A 15,732-nucleotide genomic window follows, 5' to 3' on the forward strand; every position below is an offset into this window, starting at 1 on the left:
ACTTCTTCCTTTTGGAAGTCATTGCAGGCAACTATGGGCACTAAGCTCAATTTCAGTACAACCTATCACCCGGAGACTGATGGTCAGATAGAGAGGGTCAATCAGGTGTTAGAGGATATGCTTCGCATGTACGTCATGGATCATCAGACTAGGTGGGAGGAGTATCTTCCCTTAGTGGAGTTTGCCTAAAACAATGGGCATCATACTTCTTTGGGGATGTCACCCTATCAGGCATTATACGGCAGGCCTTGCAGGACGCCCTTGAGTTGGGATCGCATAGAGGATAGAGTTTCTATTGGTCCTGAGTTAGTTCAGGATATGGAATAGTAGATGGATTTGATTAGGCAGCATCTCAGAGAGGCTCAGGATAGACAGAAGAAATATGCCGATGCAAAGAGGATAGATCGTAGCTACTTGGTTGGAGACAGAGTTTTCTTGAGAGTGCGACCGCATAAGAGTCCAATCCGTTACGGAAAGGGTTCTAAGCTCGCACCTTGCTTTGTAGGACCTTTTGAGATTCTTGAGAGGATAGGCCTAGTTGCCTACCGTTTAGCTTTGCCACCTAGCCTGTCACGCATCCATGATGTGTTTCATGTTTCAGTTTTGAGAAAGTATATCTATGATGAATCTCACATTTTAGATTGGGATGCCTTGCAGGTGGAGTCAGACGGGCAGCTAGCTTTGGAGCCCATTCGCATTTTGGCACACCGGACATTGGCCCTTCGAGGTCGAGAGCTGGACCAGGTTAGGGTCCAGTGGGATTGTTATGATGAGGTTACGGCTTCATGGGAGGACGCAGCACGTATGAGATCAGAGTAACCCCACCTCTTTGATGAGCTGTAGGAGGAAGTTCATGCCTAGAGGGGGAGGATGTGAGGCTTCACCTCGACTCAGTCTGACATTCAGTGGATTTTATATTTAGACTATGATGGATACTTTATTTTGATGCTTTTTGAGACTTAGAACTTCCATGATTTCAGGATTTGGATAACATTGCTATGATTTGATGATTTTACTTATATGCTTTATGAGGTAGAACACTACATTATTGTTAGATAAGATGATATTGCAATGATAGTTGTCATTATTGAATTTGCTGGACTTTACTATGAATATAGTACTATGATGTATGTTTAGTTTATGTGAATTGGGATGAAATTGCTTATGTGAATTTGCTTGATAAAAGATGTATTCAATCTGTGCAGATGAAAATTGTATGCAAGTAATGATATGTATTGTTATATTATTGAATTATATTATATATGGATATTTGGAAGTACTAATGTGTAAATTGAGATGCGCAGGAAATTTACCATGTGACCATGGAAATTACGGAGAACCAAACCTAGACTTATGTATGTTCGTAAGCCAGGGTTTGTCTATTTGGAGAGACAACACCCCGTTTGTGTTGTATTTTATTCGTAACAGTATATGTTGCATGAGTGTTAAGTGTTATTTAAATTTATTGTGTAAAAACCACAAGAGACAATTTCATGTTTTATTTTTGTAAAAGTGTTTTATTTGTGTCACTTGACACATGTGTGGATTTAAATTTAAATGTTTTATTTTGTCTCTTGGTGGGAAAGTGTTTAAATTATAGTTCTTCTTAAATAAAATAATGTGTTGTCATAAATACTTTGGGAATATAATATTTGGGGTGGTCAACTTATGTTTGACCCGAAAATAAACTTCAGAGGGGTTTAAAATGGGTTAAATGAACACCTAGGGGTAGTTTAATAGGGTTTCCTAAAGCCCATAAGGTATACCTAGGGGTTAGGGGTAATTTTAGGCAAGTTTCTACTTTATAATGATCTTTTTAACGCTTTAAAAATTGGCTTTTTTGAGTTGTGCGAAAATTGAAAATTAGAAGTTTAAATCTAATTTAGATTTTTCTTATTCAAATGGGAGTCTTTTTGCATTTTTGCTTTCTTTCCCTTTTGGTTTTTAGAAACTTGTGAGAACTCAAAGAGTGAGCTTCTTAAGCAAGATTTTTGGGAATTGAAGGGTAATCACCCACTCTCCATTTTTGGAGACAAGAGAAATTTTGAAAGGAAAATAATGTTATGGAATAGAAAAATTGATTAAGGGTAGAAGGAAAAAGATTCGTTGATTGGGCAGCTCTTCATCAAATATCATAATACCTTTGGGTAGATTAAAGTTGGTTTCAGTTATTCATTATAATGTCTTCTTCTTGCTTATGTCTGGAAGTTTGTTGGTGTAAGAAATCTGTGTTTCTTGAATGTATTTGTTGAAAAATCTTTTGGTATTTTTGCATTATGATTTGTGTTGTGTTTTGGGAGTTTCCTCAAGACCTCTTTCTCTTGGGAGAGAAGAGGATCTTGTGGGTGATAGCAGTGACAACCCTCGAGTGAGAGACTCTCTTTTGAGAGCAATCACAAGGGATCTTTGTGTGACCCTTGCTGCAAGGCCTATTTGTGCAATGGGGGTCATAAGGAGGGATATAAGGCTAGAATGCCTTTGGGGGGCATAAGGAATAAGGGGTTGAGATTCTTGATATATTTATTGTGCCATGAGGTGGCTTCTTGTTTATTTCATACTTGCAGTTCTCCTCAGGGTATTGGTCCACTACCACCCTTTGAAAAGATCATCACCAAAGTGTGGTGCTGTGAAGCCAAGTTAGGAGTGTGTCTGATTATCTGTATGCATTGCCTTCTATGTATTTGCCTGTATGTTACCCATCTAGGAATTGGTTCTCCGAGCTCGGGAGTGGCTACCAGTTAGCCTAGGCTAGGAGGTGAGCACTCTGTGGTCATATTTGTGTTTTCTATTATGCAGGAAAGTCAGGAGAAAGAGAATAGGAACCATGAAAAGACACAAAAGATTATTGTTGAAGATACTTAAATCCAGTTGCAAATATTTGTTTTAATTTGATTCAGAAGTATGCCCTCATTCATATAAATGAGAGGCAAGTTGTAATTCTTGAAAATAGACTTGAGTTTTATTGTTGTAGCTAAGCAAGGAAACATCCTATAAATATGTAGAATATCTTAGAGTTGTAAAAGCTTATTTTATTTCTACTTCTGTTTGGGTTTCAGAAAAAGAAAAGCCTCTTTGAGTTGCATGTAAAAGCTTCTTTTGTATTATGGAAAAATTAGTTTCAATTAAATTTTATCTATATTCTACTTGTTGAAAAGTATGAGTTATTTTGCTGAAGAATTCTAAGTATTAAAAAAAAATAAGAGTGTTTTAAGTAATTGTTTTATTAGTGGAAAATTCAATGAATGTGTTTTATTCAGAATAGTATGATGTATTTTAAAAAAAAAAAAGTGTTAGAATAAAAGTTTAGCAAAAGATCTACTTCTATTTCTTTTATCAGCAATTAGAATAAATAAATAAAAGAGCCTAAGTTATATATCAATTATTTATATATATTCACCCTTAAAACTTTTATATATATAAATTTATATAAATATGAATATATATATATAAATATATATACATATATATATATATATAATATATTTAAATTAAAAAATATAAATTAAAAAAAAAAGGCGATTTGGGTTCCACGCGGGCCGCACTGTGTGTACGCATAGTGAGGGCCGCGCGGTGCCCACTGTGTGGACACACAGTGGACGGCCGCGGCCGCCAGCGGCGCCCACTATGCGCCCACACAGTGGCACCTCGGCCCTCCCTGTCACCTTCTTTGAACCTGCAATGAAAATGGCCGCCTCCTTGGAGTTTCGGCCCTGTCAAAAACACTCAGTGGTAAGCAAAAAAAAAATGGATTAAGCCCTAGCCTGGGTAGGGCTAGGGTAAATGAATTAAATTTTACATGAGAGTTTAGAGTTGATTATATATTATAAAAAAAAAATAGAACCCTAATTAGGGTTGGGAAAATATTGTTTATTATTTTGGAAAGTTATTTTAGAAGAATTAAGATATATAAATATATATATATATATATATATATATAAAAAAAAAATTCTGGTTATATTTGGAGTAAGTAATTAATAGAGATATAAATATTTAAATACCTCTGAATTGGTTTCTAATAGGTAGTAAAAGAAAAAAAAAGAATATACAAATTTATGAATAAAGCCTGGTCTTATAAAATTCAAATGTATTTAGCGAGTTAAATGCTTAATATTGCCCTAGTTAATTTAATTGCATTAAAATTTTAAAATGGTTGTTTAGACTATATGGTCATATTGGAGATTGAATTAATTTTCCTCTCCTATTTCTTTAGCGTGATTGTTTTAATAAACTTAATGACTAGGTATCTCATGGAGATAAATTTAAACCAGTTAGTTTTCCGCAATTAGAATTAAACAAATTATCGATGCTTGGTTCGTTTCAGAATTAGCTCGAATATAATTATGGGAATTTCATTAACGCTTGTCGTGTGAGCGAACTTGCTAATTAATTAGTATTTCATTTACCCTAGCTCTACCCGGGCTAGGGCTTAATCCATTTTTTTTTTTGCTTACCTTTGAGTGTTTTTGACAGGGCCGAAACCCCAAGGTGGCGGCCATTTTCATTGCAGGTTCGAAGAAAGCGACAGGGAGGGCTGAGGCGCCGCTGTGTGGGCGCACAGTGGGCGCCGCGACACCACTGTGTGTCCACACAGTGGGCGCTGCTAGCGGCTCACACCACTATGTGGCCACACAGTGGCGGCCGCGGTCATCCACTGTGTGTCCACACAGTGGGAGCCGAGCGGCCCGCACTGTGTGTTCACACAGTGGGCGCCGTGCGGCCCTCACTGTGCGTACACACAGTGCGGCCCGCGTGGAACCCAAATCTTCCTTTTTTTTTTAATTTATATATTTTTTTTAAAATATATTATATATAAATATATATATATATATATATATATGTATATATATTTATATAGATATATATATTTATATTTATATAAATTTAAATATATAAAAGTTTTAAGGGTGAATATATATAAAAATATATATATATATTTTTTAATAAGATTTACATACAAAATTTTAAACAGAATAACAATGGGAAACACATTATGTAAATCCAAAATTACTTGTGCACAAATAAACATTTAAGTATATGTGTGTGTGTGTGTGTGTGTGTGTGTGTGTGTGTGTAATTGATATATAACTTAGGCTCTTTTATTTATTTATTCTAGTTGCTGATAAAAGAAATAGAAGTAGATCTTTTGCTAAACTTTTATTCTAACACTTTTTTTTAAAAAAAAAATACATCATACTATTCTGAATAAAACACATTCATTGATTTTTCCACTAATAAAACAATTACTTAAAACACTCTTATTTTTTTTTTTAATACTTAGAATTCTTCAGCAAAATAACTCATACTTTTCAACAAGTAGAATATAGATAAAATTTATTTGAAACTAATTTTTTCATAATACAAAAGAAGCTTTTACATGCAACTCAAAGAGGCTTTTCTTTTTCTGAAACTCAAACAGAAGTAGAAATAAAACAAGCTTTTACAACTCTAAGATATTTTGCATATTTACAGGATGTTTCCTTGCTTAGCTACAACAATAAAACTCAAGTCTATTTTCAAGAATTACAACTTGCCTCTCATTTCTATGAATGAGGGCATACTTCTGAATCAAATTAAAACAAATATTTGCAACTAGATTTAAGTATCTTCAACAATAATCTTCTATGTCTTTTCATGGTTCCTATTCTCTTTCTCCTGACTTTCCTGCATAATAGAAAACACAAATATGACCACGGAGTGCTCACCTCCCAGCCTAGGCTAACTGGTAGCCACCCCCGAGCTCAGAGAACCAATTCCTAGATGGGTAACATACAGGCAAACACATAGAAGGCAATGCATACAGATAATCAGACACACTCCCAACTTGGCTTCACAACACCACACTTTGGTGATGATTTTTTTCAAAGGGTGGTAGTGGACCAATACCCTGAGGAGAACTGCAAGTATGAAATAAACAAGAAGCCACCTCATGGCACAATAAATATATCAAGAATCTCAACCCCTTATTCCTTATGCCCCCCAAAGGCATTCTAGCCTTATATCCCTCCTTATTACCCCCATTGCACAAACAGGCCATGCAACAAGGGTCACACAAAGATCCCTTATGATCGCTCTCAAAAGAGAGTCTCTCACTCGAGGGTTGTCACTGCTACCACCCATAAGATCCTCTTCTCTCCCAAGAGAAAGAGGTCTTGAGGAAACTCCCAAAACACAACACAAATCATAATGCAAAAATACCAAAAGATTTTTCAACAAATACATTCAAGAAACAAAGATTTCTTACACCAACAAACTTGCAGACATAAGCAAGAAGAAGACATTATAATGAATAACTAAAACCAACCTTAATCTGCCCAAAGGTATTATGATATTTGATGAAGAGCTGCCCAATCCATGAATCTTTTTCCGTCTACCCTTAATCAATTTTTCTATTCCATAACATTATTTTCTTTTTAAAATTTCTCGTCTCCAAAAATGGAGAGTGGGTGATTACCCTTTAATTCACAAAAACCTTGCTTAAGAAGCTCACTCTCTGAGTTCTCACAAGTTTCTAAAAACCAAAAGGGAAAGAAAGCAAAAATGCAAAAAGACTCCCATTCGAATAAGAAAAATCTAAATTAGATTTAAACTTCTAATTTTCAATTTTCGCACAACTCAAAAAAGCCAATTTTTAAAGCATTAAAAAGATCATTATAAAGTACAAACTTGCCTAAAATTACCCCTAACCCCTAGGTATACCTTATGGGCTTTAGGAAACCCTATTAAACTACCCCTAGGTGTTCATTTAACCCATTTTAAACCCCTCTAAAGTTTATTTTCGGGTCAAACATAAGTTGACCACCCCAAATATTATATTCCCAAAGTATTTATGACAACACATTATTTTATTTAAGAAGAACTATAATTTTAACACTTTCCCACCAAGAGACAAAATAAAACATTTAAATTTAAATCCACACGTGTCAAGTGACACAAATAAAACACTTTTACAAAAATAAAATATGAAATTGTCTCTTGTGGTTTTTACAGAATAAATTTAAATAACACTTAACACTCATGCAGCATATACTGTTACGAATAAAATACAACACAAACGGGGTGTTGTCTCTCCAAATAGACAAACCCTGGCTTACGAACATACATAAGTCTAGGTTTGGTTCTCCGTAATTTCCATGGTCACATGGTAAATTTCCTGCGCATCTCAATTTACACATTAGTACTTCCAAATATCCATATATAATATAATTCAATAATATAACAATACCCATCATTACTTGCATACAATTTTCATCTGCACAGATTGAATACATCTTTTATCAAGCAAATTCACATAAGCAATTTCATCCCAATTCACATAAACTAAACATACATCATAGTTCTATATTTAGAGTAAAGTCCTGCGAATTCAATAACGACATCTATCATTGCAATATCATCCTATCTAACAATCATGTAGTGTTCTACCTCATAAAGCATATAAGTAAAATCATCAAATCATAGCAATGTTATCCAAATCCTGAAATCATGTAAGTTCTAAGTCTCAAAAAGCATCAAAATAAAGTATCCATCATAGTCTAAATATAAAATCCACTGAATGTCAGACTAAGTCGAGGTGAGGCCTCACATCCTCCCCCTCTAGGCATGAACTTCCTCCTGGAGTTCATCAAAGAGGTGGGGGTACTCTGATCTCATACGTGCTGCGTCCTCCCATGAAGCCGTAACCTCATCATAACAATCCCACTGGACCCTAACCTGGTCCAGCTTTCGACCTCGAAGGGCCAATGTCTGGTGTGCCAAAATGCGAATGGGCTCCAAAGCTAGCTGCCCGTCTGACTGCACCTGCAAGGCATCCCAATCTAAAATGTGAGACTCATCATAGATATACTTTCTCAAAACTAAAACATGAAACACATAGTGGATGCGTGACAGGCTAGGTGGCAAAGCTAAACGGTAGGCAACTGGGCCTATCCTCTCAAGAATCTCAAAAGGTCCTACAAAGCGAGGTGTGAGCTTAGAACCCTTTCCGTAATGGATTGGACTCTTATGTGGTCGCACTCTCAAGAAAACTCTGTCTCCAACCAAGTAGCTACGATCTATCCTCTTTGCATCAGCATATTTCTTCTGTCTATCCTAAGCCTCTCTGAGACGCTGCCTAAACAAATCCACCTGCTGTTCCATATCCCGAACTAACTCAGGACCAATAGCAACTCTATCCTCTATGCGATCCCAACTCAAGGGCGTCCTGCAAGGCCTGCTGTATAATGCCTGATAGGGTGGCATCCCCAAAGAAGTGTGATGCCCATTGTTATAGGCAAACTCCACTAAGGGAAGATACTCCTCCCACTGGGTCTGATGATCCATGACGTACATACGAAGCATATCTTCTAACACCTGATTGACCCTCTCTGTCTGACCATCTGTCTCCGAGTGATAGGCTATACTGAAATTGAGCTTAGTGCCCATAGCTACCTGTAATGACTTCCAAAAGGAAGAAGTGAAAAGAGAATCCCTGTCAGAAATAATCTTGCGGGGTATGCCATGTAGTCTAACAATGTCTCGCAAGAACACCTGTGCTACTGTTGGAGCTGTGAATGTAGTACGAACTGGTGAAAAGTGAGCTACTTTGGTCAACTTGTCAACTATCACCAAGATAGCATCATGGCGACGAGAAGACATAGGGAAACCAATGATGAAATCCATGGATATAGTATCCCACTTCCACTCTGGTATAGCATGAGACTGAAGCAACCCACCTTGATGGCGGTGCTCCGCCTTTACCCTCTGACACTCGAGGCATCGAGCTACTATCTCAGCAATGAGCTGCCGCATTCCCGGCCAATGATATAATTGCCTCAAGTCAACATGCAACTTCTTGACCCCAGGATGCGCTGCATAAGGAGCTCTATGAGCTTCCATGACAATGAACTCTCGCAATCCCCCGGAGGAAGGTACATAAATGCGCCCTCTGTGGCGTAACAGTCCATCGGACTCCAAAGAATAATCCACATATTTCCCTTCTAGTGTAACCTGAGATCCTATTACCTGACCAACCTCTGCATACCATCCATCCTCTGGCAAGTGTTGAAGTATACGGTCCCTCAAATCCGTGCCCATGGATATGGTGTAAACCTCATGACGTCTCCTACTCAAGGCATCTGCAACTACATTTTCCTTTCCTTTGATGTAGTGAACGTCAAAATCATATTCGCACAAGAACTCCATCCATCTCATCTGACGTGCATTAAGGTTCGGCTGAGTAAAGATGTACTGAAGACTTTGATGATCTGAATGCAGCTCGAAGTGATGTCCTAAAAGGAAGTGTCTCCACCTCACAAGTGCATGCACTACTGCTACGAGCTCAAGGTCGTGAGTGGGATAATTAAGTTCATGAGTCTTAAGTTTCCTAGACTTGAAAGCTATGGCCCTACCATCCTGCATAAGAACTGCCCCTAAACCCTCTAGGGAAGCATCTGTACAAACCATGAAGTCAGCTGAAGGATCTGGTACAACAAGGATAGGAGCGCTAGTAAGTGCCTTCTTGAGTTCCTGAAAGGCCTTCTCGCACATCTCTGTCCACTCAAATTTCTTCCCTTAACGCTGAAGAGAAGTAATAGGGTGTGCGACTCTGGAGAAGCCCTCAACAAAACGTCGGTAATACCCTGCTAAACCCATGAAACTCCTGACCTCTGTCACATTGGTAGGCGCTGGCCAATCCATAATAGCCCTAATCTTTGATGGGTCAACTAAGATCCCATCACCGGAAATAACGTGCCCAAGGTACTTGACCTCAGACCGAAAGAAAGCACACTTCGATAGGCTGCCAAACAACTGGTTATCTTGCAAAGACTGCAGTACCTTTTTTAGGTGCTCCTCATGCTCCTTCTCATTCCGAGAATATATTAGTATATCATCGACGAACACAATAACAAAATGGTCCAGAAAGGTATGGAACACCCCATTCATGAGGCTCATAAAAACTACTGGGGCATTCGTAAGTCCGAAGGGGACTACGGTAAACTCATAGTGACCATATCTAGTGCGAAATGCGGTCTTGCGGATATCACTTTCCACTATTCTCAACTGATGGTATCCTGACTTTAGATCTATTTTGGAAAAGACTTTGGCACCCTGAAGCTGGTCGAATAAATCATCAATTCTGGGCAAAGGATATCGGTTCTTGATGGTTACTTTATTTAGCTACCGATAATCCATACACAATTGGAGAGATCCATCCTTCTTCTTAACGAAGATGACTGGTGCACCCCACGGGGATACGCTAGGATGGATATGACCCTTCTCAAGAAGTTCCTCGAGGTGAATCTTATGTTCATTAAGCTCATTTGTGGTCATTCTATAAGGTGCTCTGGAAACTGGCTCGACTCCTGGTACTAGGTCTATATGAAAATCAATCTCTCTGCGGGGAGGCATTCCCGGTAACTCTGAAGGAAATACATCTGAATGTCCCTTAAGGATAGGATGGTCATCGAGCAATGTTTCTTTTTCCTCCTCTTCTCCTCTGTCACTGATAGTGATAGCAAAAAGCTGACATCCCTTCCGCATGCTCCGCTTAAGCTGCATTGCAGAAATCATGTGAAGAGACACGGGCCTCTGAATTCCAATAATAACTATGGGCGAACCATGATCATCCTCACACTCGATCTTTTTTAGGCGGCAATCCATCTTGGCCCTATGAGCATCAAGCCAATCCATGCCAAGTACGATTCCGTAAGATCCAAGTGGAGTCACTCTAAGGTCTACTAAAGTGGTGGACTTGCCAATCTGCAGCTGACATGCCCTAACCTCTGATTCCATCGACACTCTAGCCCCTAAAGCTAATTCCACTTCCCAACTAACACCCTGTCTAGTTGCCACTAGCCCGCAACGCTCCACAACCAATGGAGATATAAAGGAGTCAGTAGATCCTGAATCAAACAAAATAGATACATTGTTACCTTTGATTATACCTGTAGATTCGATAACCCTGGCCTGATGCTCAGCCTGGCGGTTGTCAACCACTACGAATACTCTATGGGACCTGCCCATATCACCAACTATCGGCTCTAAAGTGGCCATCCGCTGACTCCCTGCTACCTGTCCCTGAGGGCAATCCCTTGCCATATGCCCCATGGCTCCACACATAAAGCAAGCACCCCTTGCCTGGAACTGCGCACCCTGAGGCCTAGAGAATGCCTGACCTCCTGTCCTACTGGATCTACTGTACCCACCCCTGGAGGACTGCTGAGTCCTCGTCGGCTGTGTGTACTGCCCCTGTGCTCTCTGATCACGTTTCTGTCCCTAAGTCTACCACTGTTTGGGCTTGGAGCCTTGCTGATACTGTGGAGGCTTTTGCCTCTAGTTCTGTGGTGTCTGTTGTGGAGAAGGGGGTTTGGAGAACCCCTGAGAATTTCGGTTGTTCCCTTTCCAATGTGGTTTCTGGAATCCATAAGTCTGAGGTGCGGGATTGTGGTTCTTAAACCGATCCCTATTGTCCTGTGGTCTAACCTGAATTTCCTCGGCAATTAGTGCCTTCTCTACTGCAACCTGAAGGCTCTCTGGGGCAGACATCCTAACAGGCCCGGCTATACCAGCATTTAATCCCCTGATGAAGCGGTTTACAAAAAGTTTCTCATCCTTAAGATAGTCTACATATGGCAACAACTAAAAGAATTTACTCTCATACTGGGTTACTGACAAGCCTTTTTGTTGGAGATCATGAAATTCGTCTATACGACACTGCCTAAAGTGTTCTGATAGGTACCTCTCACGAAACCTCTCTGTGAATATCTCCCAAGTGAGTGTGTCAGGAACTAATCCGCATTTGTATCAGGAACTAATTCGCATTTGTATGAAAATTTTATTCAACACAATCCTACTGCACTTCTAAAAACTCTCCTTGAAAATGGAGCTCAACTTCAGCCTGAATTCAATAGATCTGCTCTTGCCCAACAACCACAAGGAGACCTTGCTCCCACACAAAGTGTTGCACCTATTATCCAAACTCAATCAATTGCAACCCCATCAATCATCCAAGCTCAATCAATACCACCCACAGCGCCTCGCACAGTGGTCTCCATTCCACCTCCTTCCTCTCTACCATCTATACCATTATCGAATCCAATCTAATCTATTCTCCAACATGCTTCTATGCCACCCCCTTTCGTTCAACCACATATTTCTATTCCACAAACTTCCCTTCCCACCAACAAAGTCGCAAGTTTTATCCAAGCCATACTTAATCCCGTCACGATAGTTTGTGGACCGCAACCAACTATCAAACGAATCCTTGCAACATCAGTCCTCACATCCCAAGTTCTTGCCTCCTCATCATATCAATATATTAGTGGTGGTGCACCTTCTTTGGCTCATTCAATTCTTAGGGCAAATATGATTCATCATTATCAAAGTCCACAACAAGACCTCATCAAAGAAATTCAAGACATGAAAAATATCATCAAAGACATGAAAGAGAGGATTAATAAAAGGAAAACTTACTCGTTTGAAGAGTTTTTCCCTTTTCCTTATGACCCATCTATATCAGTTGCACCTTACTCCCCAGGATTGAGATCCCCAAATTCACCAAGTATGAAGGCAAAGGAGACCCCCACAACCATGTCTGAGAATTCCACATCTTATGCCAAGAAGTCTCCTTTAGTGACCTTTATCTTCATAGAATCTTTCCTAAGAGTCTCACGGGAGACGCCGTGGCATGGTTCTCATCTCTACCACGAGGTTCCATTGTCTCCTTTCCAGACTTGGCAGAAAAAACTGTGGCCCACTATGCTTACAACATGGTTAATGATGTTTCTATGATGGACCTATGCAATACAAAACAAAGGCCTGGAGAAACCATCTCCAATTTCCTACAAAGATGGAGACGTCATATCAAAAAATTCTAGTGGGACATGCTAGAATAACATCAAATTGAGCTATTTCAAAAGAACTTGGTGCCTGAACTTTTGAGACCCTTAATATCCCAATGTATCAAATCCTTCCAAAAATTGACTGATAAGGGCCTTGCCCTCGAACGTTTCTTGTTGGAGGAAGGTGTAGGTCCCAGAGACAACTAAGAGGGGGGGGGTGAATCAGTTGTCTAATAAATTCAAACCAAAAACTTATTAACCAACTTAATGCTTAATACCAGTAAATCAGTTAAGTATGCTGGTAGATAGTGTTAACAGTAAATGATATACTGGTAAGAATTAATGCATGAAACATAAGCACAAAGTCATCCACAACACATGACACCAATATTTGTACATGGAAACCTTGTAAGGGAAAAACCACGGTGGGAAACCTTACCCACAATCAGATGATAGTACTGCAGATAGTAAGTGTACAAGAGGGGTCTGCACATGCAGAAAAGCCAACAGCCTAGAGCTCACTGCTCAATCACAAATGGGAGTCACACTGACTATAGTTGAATGGTTAAATCTAATAAGAATGTACTGCACAAAATTGCATCTTCATATGCTGAATTCAGTACCAATGTAATGCTGATATGCTTCTACAAAAACCTAACTTCACCTTCAAATGATATCTTCGTGTATGCCTATGCTTTATCTCGCATATACTTTCACTTGAATCTTTTTCACATTCCACACTTGATCTTACAAATAAGATCTTACATTTATACCATACCCTAAGACTAATTTTAGTAGGTCAGCTCTACAAGATATTACAATAAAAACATTTTACAAGAAATACAATATCTGATGCAATAACTGATTGAACATGTCGGCTTAATGCATTTACAATAATAATAAATCATCTCCATAGCATGCCATGCTAATCTGGAAAAGATAAACCTACCAGTGTAACCCTAGATAACCTAGAGCTATTTGTCCGTAAAAACAAATATGCAAATAAGAATATACCAATGATTATTACTTCAAAATAAAGTGTCTGTAAAGCGGAAAAATCGAACCCTAGTTGTTCTCCCTCCCCCAACTCCAAGGAGAGAGAAGGGAGGTCACTAGGGTTGATGGTTTTCACTTAGGAGAGACTTTACATTCAAAAGAGGGGTTGAAACCCACAAGATCCAATCCCACGCAATGCAAGACTGGATTTTAAATGATTTTCAAGGGTTGTGACATCAAGGATACCCTCTTTTGTAAAGAATGTAGATAGAACGATTGAACTAGGAATGCATGTAAAGTAAGAAAGATTCGCTTGTAAATGAAGATAGGGATACAGGATGAAGCTACGGACCTGGAATTAGTAGTAAAATGTTGAGACAATGCTATTCTACAAATTTGAACGAAAGTTGACGAGACAATAGCGCCCGGGGTGCACACGGTCCTCCGAAAAATTCGCGAAATGAAGGGGGATCTGTTCGTCTCTGCACAAGGATTCCAGATCTTCAATTACAGCTGCGTACCTGCAACCTACACACAGAAAAGAGAGGAAAATTGGGGGGTTAGGGATTAGGGGTTTGCCTTTAGGTCAAACCCCAGTTTTGGAATTAACCAAGAAATGAGAATGCTGTAAATGTAAATGTTTGTAATGTAAACAAGTACTGATACCTTGTTGTAAGAATGTTTGTATTCTTACATGCGAAGGTGTAATGTATGTTGTATGTTGTATTTTGTATGTGATCTCCTCTTTAATGGTTGAATCCTTGTCTTGAATGCAACACTTAGCCTTGAATGGAGACTTAGAATGCTCAATTGCTTGAAGGAATGCTTGAATACTTGAATGTTTGAATGTTTGAATATCGCTTCCGCCTTTTGCACACATATGTTTTCTTCTCTCTCTTTTTGGAAGAGGAAATGTAGTTTATATACTTGTCAATTAGGGTTGAGAGACTGATTTTCTCGACCTTAGGCTGACCTAGAAACAATATTTTCCAATTTGCAAACTTAAAGACCCGATGCCCAATAAGAGACCGGGCCCAAAATAGGGCCAGGGACCAGGGCGCTGGGCGCCGTGGTCCTACGGGACCAGGGCATTGGGCGCCCTAGTCCTGAAGGACCAGGGCACTGGGCACCATGGTCCCACCTCCCAGGGCAACAGGGTGCAAGGAGGGATCAGGCCAAGGTGCAGAAAATGCAGTTTTTGATGTCACAAGTAGGTTTCGGGGTCTCCATTTAGGTTCAAAGTTGCGCCGCCATCGTGAAGACCCAAATGCAGTCGAAATTGCAAGTGTCGCAATTTTAGGACGCTACATTTAGCCCCCACTTTAGCAGGAGTATAAGCGTACGCCCATACTTCTAGTAAAGTACAAGGAAACAACATTGAAAAACTTTCACCATGTCAAGGAGGCAAGATACACCAAGCCCCCAGTGGACTAAGGATCGTACGACTTCGATTGACAAAGTAAAAGGAAAGATCATGAGGGAGAACCATGACTGTCAGTAGTAAGGTTCCCTCACTATGAGTCATGCAAGAAAAATACCAAAAATTTTCAAGGCAAAGCTAAATTCGCCAAGAAATTTTCAAGTATCTTGAAAAGATATGAACGGGATGTATGCCCCCCTACGTTAAAGTGATTTCACATGCCTCATCGGGGGTGATTTCTTTAAGGTAGTGATACATATAAGAAATGAGAAGGGAAAGGAGCACGTTATCACAAGGATTTAGCCCCCAAGTGTGAGATAAGACCAAGGATAATAGACACAAAACACAAAGCACGAGGTGACTTCGCTTTCCTCGGGGTCAGTATGCTGTATGATAACTCATATATATCATATGTATGTATGCATAATTGTTCTTCATTCCCCAATCAAGGAAGGTTACCTAGAAGAAGGGAACACATGTGTCTTTTGAGTCAACATG

Source organism: Cryptomeria japonica, chromosome 3 (genome assembly GCF_030272615.1).
Source record: "Cryptomeria japonica chromosome 3, Sugi_1.0, whole genome shotgun sequence".
NCBI classification, from domain to species: Eukaryota; Viridiplantae; Streptophyta; class Pinopsida; order Cupressales; family Cupressaceae; genus Cryptomeria; species Cryptomeria japonica.